The sequence below is a fragment of the Pleurodeles waltl genome, chromosome 5 (genome assembly GCF_031143425.1).
Source record: "Pleurodeles waltl isolate 20211129_DDA chromosome 5, aPleWal1.hap1.20221129, whole genome shotgun sequence".
NCBI lineage: Eukaryota > Metazoa > Chordata > Amphibia > Caudata > Salamandridae > Pleurodeles > Pleurodeles waltl.
Genome location: NC_090444.1, coordinates 638,674,971 through 638,690,397, shown reverse-complemented (window position 1 = coordinate 638,690,397; position 15,427 = coordinate 638,674,971). Strand labels below are relative to the sequence as shown.

Below are 15,427 nucleotides of genomic sequence, written 5' to 3'. Positions count from 1 at the left end.
GGCGTGACAGTGGAGGTTTTGTTATCGCCAGCTTATCACTGACCTTTGGTGTGGCGGACTTGTGTGGGTGTCTAGATTTTGGCGGATTCTGAGCTGTGGGTCGTAATAGCTGTGGTGGAATTCCGCAGCCGCGGCGGTGTGTTGGTGGTTTTCTGCACGGCGGTAAGCGGCATTTACCGCCAATGTTGTAATGAGGGCCTAAGTCCTCTATCCCAAAAATGAGGGTTTGTGTCCACCACCTGCAACTACTGGTACTCATGTTTTTCCAAGTAGTTTTTCTTGTTTTTTTGTTTTATAGAAAAGGAAAAAAGGTCAAATCAAATGAATTACTCTGTTTTCCGTAACATATATCAGCCTCACCAGGGTTCGAGTCACATCTTGAAACACAAAAACAATGTTTTTGGAGGAATGCTTGCAAGCATGGGACTGAAGTCTAAGAATACCCATAACACTTAGGGTGGTGCATGAAACACATAAAAGTAATGCTTTCAATTTGTCTAACCACTGCCAATATCTCAGGGTAGCATCCCATGTTTGTTGCCTTTCCAGAGAGGACCTGGCCTGGCAGTTTGGGATCGACTGTTCCCATGGAGAGCAGTGTGAAGACCTCTTTGTAAATGGCTGGGTCCAAACTGGGATGGCATGGTGGGCAAAAAACAATGGATTAAACCCAGATCTGTGACTGAATAATAAATGTTTGATTTGTTCAGCATTCTGTCCATCATCTGCTATTTTTACTTTTAGAAAGTGGGCTTTTTTCAGAGCCTTGTCTGTCTGCAGCCTTTCTCCAATACACTTCTGCAGTGCGTGAGAGCTACACTTTGTGCATTCCCTCTGGACAGCCACAAACATAGGAAAGTAAGGTGTGTATGCGTGCTCATCTGCATACTGATGGCTCTTCCTGGGCCAGAAAGATGGGAAGGGATGGCCTGAATATGCAGTGCCTGTCCCAACACAAAGGGCTGATTATCCCCTCTGGAGCTAGGGCTTTGGAAGAAAGGATAGTTGTGCACTTCAAATAAACTTCTTTGAAGTCACTCCCATTTCAAAGGCACTTTTGGATGTAAATACTAGGTCTCTGACCCCACCAGCTCACACACTTCTGGACCTACAACTGGACTCTGTCACTAAAACTGCTTTGCTGCACCAAGGACTGTTACTTCACTGGACAGCAGACCTGGAAGAGCTGATTTTCTGCAGTGCTGTCATGGTGCTTGCTGCTCTCTGACCTTGCTGAGATAGATCTGGACTCTGCCTTGCACTGCAAAGTGATCTCCAAGTGCTTGTTGGCTTGCCTCCTGGCTTACCTCCTCTTTCTAGAGACTCAGGAATTCCATAGTCTCGACCCCTGCTCCTGTGCCTGGTTCACTTGAAGTGGACCCAAATACTTGCTCCAGGGAAAATCAATGCATCACCTACTGTGAGAGGTGGCATCAACACTGTTGTGGGAGCAGAACTGGCGCTTCCCATTCAGAACAAGTGCTTCGCCATCACACCATCTCTGCATCAGAACCAATGCATCGCTGCCACTCCATAATGAATATCAGCGCATCAATATACTTATTTAATGGAGAACCCTGGTGCATCAGCTTCGAAACCAATGCATCGATGTTGTATCACAACCACCGCATCACCGCCACTCTCAAAGGAATGTCAACACATCCCTTCATGGCTTGGAGAAATCCAGTGCATCAGCTTTGGCACCAACGTATTGGAGCATTGGCGCTTCACGTTTGGACCCAATGAATTGGCACCACTGCTCGAGGAAAATCAACGCATCTTGTGACTGTGACCAGGATTAAGGTAGTTTGCTCAGCTGACCCTGCGTGGGTACTGTAGCCGGCCGGCACTCCATTAAAGGTGGCCTGAACTCTTGACTTTATCCTTGTCCTGTGTGACCTAAAATAACCACTAAAGCACTATTTGCTCTGTGCCAAGCTACCAGAAGGTGAGCACAGGTTATCTTTTAGTGGGTATCTGACTTACCCTGACTAGAATTGTGGTTCCTGTTTGTACAGGGTGCATACCCTGACAACAAGAAACCCAATTTCTAACAGAGTGGTGCCCAATGTGCTACCCTCATATTGGTGGAAGGCCATTGCCTTCACCAGGAGTTAAACAGATAACCATGGTGGTGGCAGACTACCACGTAGTGATCAGTAGTAGTGAACTGGTTTTTTTAACCTGTCACTGGAGTGAGGCCTACAGGCTTATTCACCCTTTTAAAAGTTCTGCTGTGTGTGTTTAACTCACCTCTGGCCTACATCAGTTTGATTTGGAAGTGCATGCGTGATAAAAACATGTGTTGAGGGCATGCGTGTTCGTAAGGGATGCACTACATCTAGGGTGAAGTATGGTACTGTATGTACATGGTAAGTGTGTGTGTGCTGGCAGAGTGTGCTTTTATAATAACACACTCTGACGTAGTACAGAGAGACTGCAGTACTGAACACTTTGCGCAGACTGAGTGTGTGTGCTGCATGTGGGTATGCTGGTGGCTGCATTATATGTTGAGTTAACAGTACTAGACAGTGGAGAGTGCTGTGAATGTACACTGAGTGCACTGGTTCATGACATGAGGGATCTTGGGTTCCGTTTTTGGGAATCCTAGGCCTGCCTTGTGGAAACAAGAGGAGTCGAGAAATTCCCCCAGACAGAATTGTATATTCTGCATTACTGTAAGCTGGGTGGGACAAGCACTGAATGAGGGGGAGACAAGCTCCCCCAGTGCATTTCAAAGGGCTCTTTGATTCAGTGACAGATCACAAGGAAGAGGCCTGGACACATCTCTGGAAGAGGGAGATGAGGCTGATAAGGAAACCATAAAGGGTAGGGCAGAGGGCCCAGAAGTAACCTTTAATACAGATAACACTTTGCCTGACATCCAGGCGTGAGCTCTGGGCGCTCCAATTAATCTTGTGGGTTAATCAGCTACGTAGTCCTGTCTGCTGTCAAAACATCCTTCAGGAGAAAGAAGAAAGGGGAGAGATGTCTATTTGAAAGAAGCAGAACCCCAACATAAACCTTCAAAGGTCCAGACTCTGCATCCCATTTTGTGTATGGAAAAGTTCTATAAGTAGGGGAGTCTGAGATCCCTAACTTGGTCATCTGCAAGCAGCCAGGCACGCTGCATGAGAAGGGGAAGCTATGTAAAACATCTGCCTTTGTCCAGGAATATGTGCCAACCTGCTAGTCTTTCTGCTAGGTGAGGGGACACCACCCAGGGAAACCAAAACCAGCTATCCTGGAATCTAGAGCACCAGTGCCTACCTGCTCCCCAAGACCAGTGTGCCTGTGAGGAGAGGAATGTGTTGGAGGAAGTGAGATCAAGAAGAGAGCCCAGATGTATGGGCTTTCTGATGGGGTGCGAGGAACTGTGCCACACAGATCGGGCTGTTGCCTGTGTGCAGAGGCCTAAATCGGCGACTCTGTATGCCAGGAGGACCCAACTTGAACTAAGTTATGGAGCGGTGGGAGAATCCCACACTCATGAGACTGTCGCCATGTGCAGAGGATTAAATTGGCAACCTCATATGCCAAGACGGACTGCCTTGAACTAAGCTACGGAGCGGTAGAAGAATCCAACTCCCACACCAATCAGGCCATCACCCCTGTGCTGAATAGTGTCCACAACCCCTGATGGTAGGAGAGAACAGAGAGGAAGCCAACTTGAAACCAGCATGACCAGACTGGTGGAGTGCATTGGAGTGTTCCCGTATGCCAGGAGGTATCACGCAGGCATTGAGGCCGTAGGTCAGGATCGTAGACCATGAATTTAGAAACCGCTACTGCAACGAGACAGGATCAGCCTGTATGTGGGGGATTGCACCTGAGGAGGCCCGTGTCAAACGGGACACCATCAGAGCCCCTCCAGAGCAAGGAGTCTACAGCCCATCCCTGAGGAAGGAGATAAAGACTTACCACATGCTTGGTGGAGCGGGAGGAACTCCAAACGTCAAGACTGCTGCTAAGCGCAGCTCAGAAGACAGAGAGCCAGCGCTTGCCATGAGCTGTGCGTGACTGTGTGCAGACTGACTTTGCCATTCCAGACCAGGTCTGACCTGCACTGCTTACAGGTTTTGTACTTCTGGAGCGGGTAAGCTGAGAACTAGGCCTTTGAGGCCTGGGGGGATATACTGCCTTTGGTTCTGCAGCCCCATTGACTCTAATTGACTACACCTTTAGAAAAGAGGTCGAAAGGGGAAAACTCTTGAGCATGGCCTAATAGTTTCCATTGCCTGGATGCAGTCATAAGTAAAGGGAAATAACAACACACCTATTACACAAGAGTTGTGAATACAGGAAGGGGCTTGACAAATAATATTGTCCCTACTTCAAAGTGGTGTTCTTGCCCTTTAAATGTCATTTTCTTTTGCATGTGCAGAGTTAAAATTAAAGTACTTCTTTTTATACAAAAACAAGTATTTGACCGGGCATTGATTTATTGCTTTTGCTGCCCGCACAGAGGGTATGAGTCATGTTCACTGTACTGTATCTGAGCTTCCCTTATAGGATCTTTGACTGCTCAAGCTATGCTACTCAGCTGAGAGTCAGATGCAGAAGGAGGTGCTTGACTCAGTTGAGCTGGATCCATACTAGGGTGGGCTCCGGGACATCAGGGGTAAAAAGCCTCAACCATCTAGGTTGGACCCAGTAGCTCCTGCATGCCCTGTGTCCCCCTGATCTGGGTTCTGACAGTGGCTTTGATGTCTTTGCCATCAATCTCATGTGTCTGCCCTTAATTCAGTTGCTCACTCAACTGCTGATGAGAAAATTATCTCTGTCTTTTATATTCAGGACTCCCTCTGAATGCATATTTTCTTAGCTCTCTCTCTCTCTCCCTGCTTTTTTCTTTGTACCTTCCCATACACTGTCTTTTTACTTCCCTCTTCTATGATACCAAACCAATTGCCTGTCATGCTTCCTGTGCTACATTCTTTTGTTATTGTTGTTATTATTATCATTATTATTATTATTATTGTTCTTCTTGTTGTTGTTGTTATTTTTTATAGCTGGAACCCAGCAGATATAAAAGCTGTCTGGTGCTAGCCTCCATTTTTTAACTGGCACAGACTTTGTTACTTTGTTTTTCATTTTTTAACTTTCACTCAAGTTACAATATGGACCTTCGCTATGTTTTAATGGTGAGTTAAAAATAACATAGTTGTGCACTGAGATGTATGCATAGAAAACCCATTGCAAGATTTGCAGATAATGTGTGTGCATGCATTATAATGCATGGTTCACATGAGGGAAGCAAGGAACAAAGCATTTGGCAAAACCTCTAGCTGTGGTTTACGAGCCAAGACTCCCTGGCCCTTGACATTTGTGGAGCGGCTGCAGAGTGCTTACTTTCTTTTTTGTGTTTCAGATGCATTGTTTTTCACTTTTTTTCTTCAGATTAATTTATTCTAACATGGTGTTGGACTTGACACTTTTTGCATTGTCATCCCCAGATGTTTGCCTTCACTCTCCTGTTTCTGTTTTTTAATCCATTTTTTGTTTGCTTTTAGGATTCTGTGCACTTTATCTCTGCTAATCGGAGCTAAAGTGCTTGTGCTCTCTCCTTTTAACATGGTAGAATTGGCTTACACTCAGTTGCCACATTTAATTTACGTGCAGGTCCCTGGTAACAATGCCCTGCCCCATGTTTACAAAGTTGCATTAACTTTTAGTGGCTTAACACCGCTTTGTAAATACAGCCCTGTTGCACCTGACAGCCTTAGTGGTCATCCCCCAACTTTTTCCCTGCCTCCCTCCACTTTTCTGACACTGTTTTTGCTGATTTTAGGACTCTGTATACTTAAACACTGCTAACCAGTGCTAAAGTGCATATTCTCTCTCCCTTAAACATGGTAACAATGGTTCATTCCCAATTTGCATATTTGATTTACTTGGAAGTCCTATTAAAGTGCACTACATGTGCCTAGGGCCTGTAAATAAATGCTACTAGTGGGCCTGAAGCGCTGGTTGTGCCACCCACCTAAGTAGCCCCTTAACCATTTCTCTGGCCTGCCATTACATGGCCTGTGTGTGCAGTTTCACTGCCACTTTGACTTGGTATTTAAAAGTACTTGTCAAGCCTTAAACTCCCCTTTTTCTACATATGTCACCCCTAAGGTAGGCCCTAGGAAACCCATAGGGCAGGGTGCATTGTAGATAAAAGGCAGGACATGTACATGTGTGATTTATATGTTATGATAGTGCAAAATTCCTAAATTTGTTTTCCACTACTGTGAGGCCTGCTCCTTTCATAGGATAGGATTAGGGCTACCCTCTTATACTTTTTGAGTGGTATATTCTGATCAGAAAGGGGTAACCAGGTCATATATAGTATGGCCAGACTGGTTATACAAAATCCTGCTTATTGGTGAAGTTGTATTTTATATTACTATTTAAGAAATACCACTTTTAGAATGTGAGCATTTCTCTGCACTTAAAATCCATCTGTGCTTTACACCCTGTCTCCAATCCATGCCTTGCTAGGCTGGTTGACAGCTCCCTTGTGCATTTCACCCAGACACCCAGAAACACAGGATTCTCAGCCACACCTGCACTCATCTGCATACTGAATGGGTCTTCGTAGGCTGGGAGGGTGGAGGTCCTGACACTTACATTTCAAAGGCTAGTGGCCTGCCCTCACACAATGGACTGCCAAGCCCCCTACTGGGACCCTGCAGACAGATCTGTACTGATAGGGGACCTGGTGCACTTCAAAACCACTCTTTGAAGTGTCCCCCACCTCATATGCATTTCTGACCCCACCAGATCAGATCAGACACTTCTGGACAAGATCCTGCAACCTGTCAAGAGGAACTGCCTGGACTGTTTTTCTGTGAAGTGCTGCTGCCTTGGTGTTGCCTTGCTGCCTTGCTGGCCTCTGACTTTGCTGAGAAGTGCTTTCAAAGGTCTTGGATTGAGCTTGCCTCCTGTTTTATGAAGTCCCAGGGCCAAAAAGTCTGTGGCCCGTATTTATACTTTTTTAGTGCAGCATTTGCGCCGCTTTTTAACGTAAAAGCAGCGCAAACTCATGTGGCTCTAAAAAAGTATAAATATGGGCCTTCATCTCTTCAGGAAATGCACAGTCTGCTGAAAAAGACACACAGCTTGCCCTGCGATGAGAAAATGGCTGCACAGCTGAACTGACTTCCCAAGCGAAGATCAATGCACCGCCTGTGTTGTGACCTGAAATTTGACGCACGGCCCTACCGGATCCACACACAGCCGAGCCAGGGCAACGCAGCCAGACTTACTGACCTTAGTGAAGAATTGACGCAACACCTGCGGTGTGACAGAAAAGTCGACGCATTGCCTACCGGATTCACGCCTTTGACTTCTTCCCGCAAAGCCCAGGACTTTTCCCTGCATTGTCCCTGGGCATCCAAAGAACCCTGCATCGCAGTGAGGATCCAAGACTGTGTACCAGAAAATCAACGCAAAGCCCCTAGAAGCGTGGAAGGAAACAACTCATTGTCTGTGCCGCGTCAGAAAATCCAAAGCACACCCTATTTGTTCACACATCTCCTCCTCTGCGGTCTCTGTGCGTGGTAATGTCGACGCAAACCAGGTACTTTGTGCAAACAAGAGACAACTGTTGATCTTTAAGATCTAAGACTCTTTTTCAACTTGCAAAAGCGATATCTCAGATTGTGCTTATTGAATCTTGATCGTTTTGAACTTCATTTAATCAGATAAATATCTCATATTTTTCTCAACCTGTGTGGTGTAGTTTTGTGGTGTTTTCACTGTGTTATTGCACAAATACTTTACACATTGCCTTCTAAGTTAAGCCTGACTGCTCAGTGCCAATCTACCAGAGGGTGGACACAGGATAATTTGGACTGTGTGTGATTTACCCTGACTAGGATTGTGGTCTCTATTTGGACAAAGGTAAATACCACTGCCATCTGGAGACCCCTTTTCTATCATTGGTGATCAGCGGTGAGGGTAAGACTTGTGTTTGTGCACTGACATACAATAGCTATGTGTACACTACCTACCCACAGTTAAAGGTCAATTTGATTTTTTTTTCTTCTTTTTTTTGCAATTTCATTTCTCTTGCTTGACATTTTAATCTAAATCCTATAGAACATGTCTCTGGCTGGGTCTCAAGGAGGAGCTGGAGGTTGAGACCCAGCCAAGCTGGAGACATACACTGTCAGCCAGCTGAAAGGGTTCTGCAAAGGGGATGGGAGTACCTTTCCGGGATGCCTCTAAGAGGGAGGAGTACCAAAAGGAGCTGAGGGCCTGGGCAGAAGCCCATTCACAAGAGAATGTTGAGCTGGGAGAGGAAGAGTAGTGCTCTCCAGAGGATTCCTAACAACAGTGGGTGATGTCACCCCTGGATCTGTGTCCCCTGCTAAACCAGAGACCACTGTCTGAAGTCATGGCCTGACCGCAGAGGACCGCAGAGGACTGCAGAGGAAAGTAGGGAGGAGAGAGAGTTTCATCTGCAGTTGGCCAGATTAAACATGGAGGCAGAGGAAAGGAGAGCTCAGAGATAGGCAGAGGAGAGGAGAGCAGAGGCTTCAGCTGAGAGAGCCTTGGCTGAAAAGAAACTACTTCTGGCTCATGAACTGAGTCTACTGTAAAGGAGCTGGAACTCAAGTCTAGGCAGTCTGAGTCCAGCAGTGATGGTGGCAGCACACAGACAGGACCTACTGGAGACAAAAAAGTTTGTATGCCCAAAGATGTGGTGCCAAGTTATGTGGTGGGAGATGACATTGACAAATGGTTTGCTGCCTATGAAGTTGTACTAAGGGCCCATAGGGTTTCTGAAGATCAGTGGGGGGGGGCGGTTATTGTGAAAATATGTACCTGCAATTGGGAGGACCACACTTCTCACACTAGAAGAATAGGACCAGAACACATACCGGCTCATTAAAGCCATTTTAATTGGCAAGTTTGGACTGACTCCTGAAAAGTATCGCCAGAAATTCAGGGACAGTACCAAACTCTCCACGCAAACTTGGGTAGACTTTTTTGATTCTTCTAGTAAGGTACTGAATGGATGGGTGCAGGGCAGTAAAGCAATTGATTATAAGGGGTTATATGATTTGATCCTGAGAGAGCATATGCTCAGTATTTGCTTTACAGAGTTGCGCCAGCACCTGGTTGACATTAAGCTGACTGATCCTAGCAAGCTTGCTGAGGAGGCGGGCCTTTTGGTTAGCACCAGAGTGTCCAAAAAGTTATCTGGGGGGAGACACCCACAAAGGTGGTCAGGGTTCCCACCAGAAGAAAGAGGGGATAGAAAACTTAAAAATAAGGAGTTCTCAAAAGACCCCCAAAATAATTCCCAGGGAGGTATCAGTAACCAGTCTCAATCTGATTTCAAAAAGAAACCAGGGTTTTTTGATCATAAGAAAGGGAGGTTTGTACCCCAATGTACAGAGTGCACTAAGGCCCTGATTTATACTTTTCTTGCACTACATTACCATCATTTTTTGACACAAGAGCGGCTCAAACGTACAAAATACAATTGTATTTTGTAAGTTTGCTCTGCTTTTGCGTCTACAAAATGACGGTAATGCAGCGCAAAAAAGTATAAATCAGGGCCTAAGTATGGTCACTCTAAGAGGAAGTAAAGGGCGCCTGGAGTCTGGAACAATGGCCCAGACAGCTGCCAAAGAGAGGGGCAAGAGGTGCGGGAAACTGGTCCCAGAAGTTCCCATGGTGGTTGACAGGGTCCCCAAGGAGGAGGCCCCTGAGCCAACTGGAATTCTGCAAGACACAGAAGGAATGCCCTACTCTTGAGGGTCTGAGGCAACAAACCTCAGTCAAAGCAGCAGGTGAAGCCTCTGGTGATCTCCATATATATTGGGAGAATGATCTCCTTTACAGTGAGCCTAAGGTGCCAGAGGCTGAGGCAGCACATGTGTTGGTGGTCCTCCAGCGCTACCCGGCCTTCCTACTGGGTCTGGCTCACGAAATCCCCCTGGCGGGACATTGGGGCAAAACAAGACCTTCGCCAAGCTTGTCACCCACTTTTATTGGCCCCAAAAGCGGGTGGCCTCAGATGCATTCTGTAGGCCCTGCCAAACCTGCCAGGCTAGTGGGAAGACAGGAAAAAGGCTCAAGCCCCCCCCGATCCCACTCCCCATCGTTGGCACCCCCTTTGAAAGGGTGGGCATCAACATCATTGGTACCTTGCACCCCAAGACTGCCTTAGTGTGGGAGGCTTTTCTGGCTTATAGTGGGCACCTTGTGTGTATTTACACCTTGTGCCAGGTCCAGGTATACCTTATTAGTAGATTAGTAGTGTTCTAGCAGCTTAGGCTGATAGAGGTACCTATATCAGAGCAGCTTAGGCTGAACTAGGAGACATGCAAAGCTCCTAATATACCACTTATATCACTTAGAACTATATCATAAGAAACACAGGTGGTCATTACAACATTGGCAGTAAAAGCCGCTTACCGCCGTGCAGAAGACCGCCAACATACCGCCGCGGCTGTGGAATTCCGCCACAGCTATTATGACCCACATCTCGAAATCCGACAAAATTCAGACACCCACACAAGTCCGCCACACCAAAGGTCAGTGATAAACTGGCGAAAACAAAACCTCCACCGTCACGCCAACAGAAATACGCCCACACTATCACGCCACACGAATCCACGCTCAAAATACACACACATTTACAAAACACTGTCACATTGGACAATTCGAAATACACACACCTGAGACACATACACACACCACTCCCACACAACCATTACAATATAAAACACACACCCACATCACCCACAAACCCCTACGACCACTATTACAGAGAGAAGGCCAGAGAGAGACACCACCATCCACAAACTAGCATCCACAGGCACTCAACACCATCACCCACACAACTTCCACGCACAAAAGACCACACACCACTACATATCACCACAACTATCACCATACACACCACCCCACATATCACCTACACCACCCCATGGCACGGCAAAGACACCCCAGGTTCTCGGAGGAGGAGCTCAGGGTCATGGTGGAGGAAATCGTCCGCGTAGAGCCACAGCTATTTGGAGCACAGCTGCAGCACACCTCAATTGCAAGGAAGATGGAGCTATGGAGAAGAATAGTCGACAGGGTCAACGCAGTGGGACAACACCCAAGAAATCGGGACGACATCAGGAAGAGGTGGAACGACCTATGGGGGAAGGTGCATTCCGTGGTCTCAAGACACCACTTGGCGGTTCAGTGGACTGGCGGCAGACCCCCACCTCCTCCCCCACAACTAACAACATGGGAGGAGCAGGTCTTGGCGATTCTGCATTCTGAGGGCCTCGCAGGAGTCGGTGGAGGAATGCACTCTGGTAAGTCAAACCTTTACTAATATATACCCCACCCTTCCTGCATGCCATCACACACTCCTACCCGTACCCTCACCCTCAGCACTCCACCTACTCACGTATACCCCACTATCACAAACCACCCATCCCAACACCAAGCCCTGCATGCAACCCCAACGCATGGACACCCATCACTAAAGCATGCCCACTGCACATACCCATACAACCTCCTAACCCATCATCACACAAATCCCCACATATGAATGCAAGCACTGGGGTACACTGGTCACCTACCCATTGTCTACCATGACACACACAGATGCAATAATTAAGCTTTTACACCCCTGCAGGACCACTACCCAACGTCACCAGACAGGAGGGTCCAGACATCTCCACCCCACCCACAGAAGAGGCCCACAGTGATGACAGCAGCTCTGTCCAACTGGATCCAGATGACCAGCCCGGACCATCGTGGGCCTCGGGACAGTCGGCTCCCCTCGCACAGGCACAGGCCACCATAGACCTTTCACCCTCTGGTAACACCAGCCCAGCACCCACCCAGCGGGCCCATACCTCCGTACCCAGGACACGTCAATCAGCTGTGTGTCCACCACTACAGGGAACCCAAGATAACCCACCACCCCAACAACAACAGGGACCTGGGGGCAGTGGCAGTGGCAGTGGACACACGGTCCAGGGGACGGAGGCCCAGGAACACAGGGGAACTGGGAGGGCTGATGTGCGACAGGGGGCGGACAGGCCAAGGGAACCCACTCTCCACGAGGCCCTCTCCTCCATCATGGGAGCATACCACCACTCCCAGGAAACGATGGCAACGGTCCTGGCCAAGTTTCAGGAGACCCAGCGCATGAAGGAGGAACAGTATCTGGGCTTCAGGGAGGAACTCAGAACCATCAGCTCCGCCCTGGGCACCATCATAGTGGTGCTGAAGGAAATACTAAACACCAGGAGGGACACTGTGGCACTCCAAGGGGCCCCTGACACTAGCATGGACGATGAACTGCCCACCACCTCTGCCGGCGCTAGTGGACAGGAGGCACCGCCACAGGACTACCACACCAGCACCCCACCCCCTACAGAAGGAGAACCACCCCGCAAGCGGTCCCTGAGATCCAGGAACAAGACAGAGCACAATGCCAAGACCCCCGCCAAGAAATGAGACCACCCTGATTGTCAACCCACTGTCCTACTTTGTCACCCTGTCCATATTGGAACTGCCCCAGCTCCATTTCCTATGCCCATATGGGCAATGCACCTGTGAGACAAATAGACTGGACTCTGCCATGGACACTCCTCCACCATCACCCCTCACCATTTAACTTCCCCCTCCAATATTTTGCATTTAAATAAACACACCTAAAGCACCAAGATCTGGAGTCTGTTTGTGATTTTGAAATAATGTATTTGCAATTACATTGACAAAATTTCCAGGAAATAGTAATGTCAACATACCTATGTCACACAGCTCTAGTCCATGAGGAATCTAAGCAGATGACACACGTTGGGACCCACACCTGTGAAACTGTAAGGGAAAGTGACAACTCAGTGACCATACACTGGGTGAGATCGACAGACAGGATAGAGGTAGAAGTGTAAAAGTAGTTGTAGTAGGCAGGAATGTATTCTCACCTGTTTCACTGGAAATATTGCTGGATGACTGAGTCCCTGTTGTCAATGTCTTCTTCCTCTGCTTCCTCCTCATGACTGTCCACAGGCTCCACAGCTGCCACAACACCGCCATCTGGACCATCCTCCTGCAGAAAAGGCACCTGTGTGCGCAAAGCCAAATTATGAAGCATACAGCAGGCCACGATGATCTGACACACCTTCTTTGGTGAGTAGAATAGGGATCCAACTGTCATATGGAGGCACCGGAACCTGGCCTTCAGGAGGCCGAAGGTGCATTCGATCACCCTCCAAGTCCGCCCATGGGCCTCATTGTAGCATTCCTCTGCCTTGGTCCTGGGATTCCTCACTGGGGTCAGTAGCCATGACAGGTTGGGGTAACAAGAATCCCCTAATAGCCACACCCGGTGCCTCTGTAGTTGACCCATCACATAAGGGATGCTGCTATTCCGCAGGATGTAGGCATCATGCACTGAGCCACGGAACATGGTATTCACATGGGAGATGTACTGGTCTGCCAAACATACCATCTGAACATTCATCGAATGATAACTCTTCTGGTTCCTGTACAGCTGTTCACTCCTGTGGGGGGGGGACCAAAGCCTCATGGGTCCCATCAATGGCACCTATGATGTAGGGCATAAAAGTCACCTTTCACTGTAGGCAAATCCTCCATCTGAGGGAAAACGATGTAGCTCCGCATGTGTTTCAGAAGGGCAGACAACACTCTGGACAATACGTTGGAAAACATCGGCTGGAACATCCCTGATGCTATGGCCACTGTTGTTTGAAATGACCCACTTGCAAGGAAATGGAGCAATGATAGCACCTGCACTTGAGGGGGGATTCCTGTGGAATGGCGGATTGCTGACATCAGGTCTGGCTCCAACTGGCTACACAGTTCCTGGATTGTGGCACGATCAAACCTGTAGGAGATGATCAAATGTCTTTCCGCCATTGTCGACAGGTCCACCAGCGGTCGGTACACCGGAGGATTCCGCCATCTCCTCACATGTCCCAGCGGATGGTGTCTATGTAGTACAACAGCGAGCACAGTAAAACAACTCAGAGGTATGTACCCACAGTATGCACAGAACACCAATCATACACAAAATGTAGCTTGTATGTGTGTTGAGACTAGGCCTAGGTATGTGTGACGCAGTTGGTAATTAGGCCATGTGGGCCCCTGAAATGGCAGCTGTCTGACCTCTAAAGCGGGACAATGGGATGTGAGGTAACAGCGCTGGCGTTGTGCACCGTCGCGGTAGGCGGCCGAAGACTGCGGCGCAATGCTGCATTGGTTAACATTGGACCCTATGGGTCCCAGGAGCCAATGACGATGTATGCCGGCGGTGATGGTACGCACCCCTGCGGACATGACCGCTGCGGACGTGACCGCCATTTTCTAACTGTTTAATCACTTGATACCTGATCTTCGACAGGGGAGGACCTACACTGCAAGTGCTGCTGTGACCTCGGTCTGGAAGAGACAATGGCTCGTGCGTCTGGGGAAAGGGCCCCTGCCTTCACTGCAGAGGAGTTGGAGAAGCTTGACGACGGGGTCCTCCCCCAGTACACGCTACTCAACGGTCCTCCAGACCAACAGGTAAGTACACAGGGAGCATGTTGTATGGGCTTTGCCTGTGTGGTGAGGGCTGGTTGTAAGAAGGAAGGGAGTTCTGAGTGCATGAAAGACGGTGAATTCATGTGCCACATGGCAAGGGTAGGGATGGGGACCACTCACTTTGACGGTGCAGTTGGTAATGACTTCTCTTCTTCCCCTGTACATTTCATGTAGGTCAGCGCCCACCAGAAGAAGGATATTTGGCGTGCCATCGCCAATAACGTCCGGACCCTGGGGGTCCACCACAGACGGAGCACCCACTGCCGGAAGAGATGGGAGGACATTCGCCGCTGGAGCAAGAAGACGGCAGAGGCTCAGCTGGGGATGGCCTCCCAAAGTGGGAGGGGTGCCTGTCGACCATGACCCCCCTGATGTTCCGGATTCTGGTGGTGGCCTACCCTGAGTTGGATGGGCGCTTGAGGGCATCACAGCAGACACAAGGGGGTGAGTACACTATCATTCAGCTGTCTTTGCGTGCAGTGAAGGTGTCTGGGTGGGGGAGGAGGGCTGTGGGTTCCCCTAGGCCAGGGCGAGTTCCGTAGGCTAGGCCCATTCATAAGGCATGGCCCTGTATCCCCCCACCCCACCTCTGTAGAGTGTCAAGTACAGCTATTCATGCCCCAGGGTCATCTATGTGTGCAGATGTCGTCCATAGCCTTGTAGGCCATTTTCCAGGAATTGAACTGTAGAGCCCAACAGCGCGACGTAGTGCAGGGGGCTGCTGTGTCTGTATTGTCCGCCAACGGTAGCGGTAAGCCATGCACTTAACCTGTCTTTCTTCTGTTCTCCCCCCCTTTTTTTTGCAGTCTCCCTGTTCTTGTGTGCATTAGCATCATCAGGCGGAGGTACAGTGGCACTGGAGCACGAG

General features: G+C 48.7%; 1 protein-coding gene across 2 annotated transcripts in view; it reads left to right on the top strand.

The window, feature by feature from the left end:
- The window catches only part of KMO (kynurenine 3-monooxygenase), a 572,599-nt gene that overhangs the window by 332,417 nt on the left and 224,755 nt on the right, over positions 1-15,427 (top strand). The gene's annotated exons all lie outside the window — the stretch shown is intronic.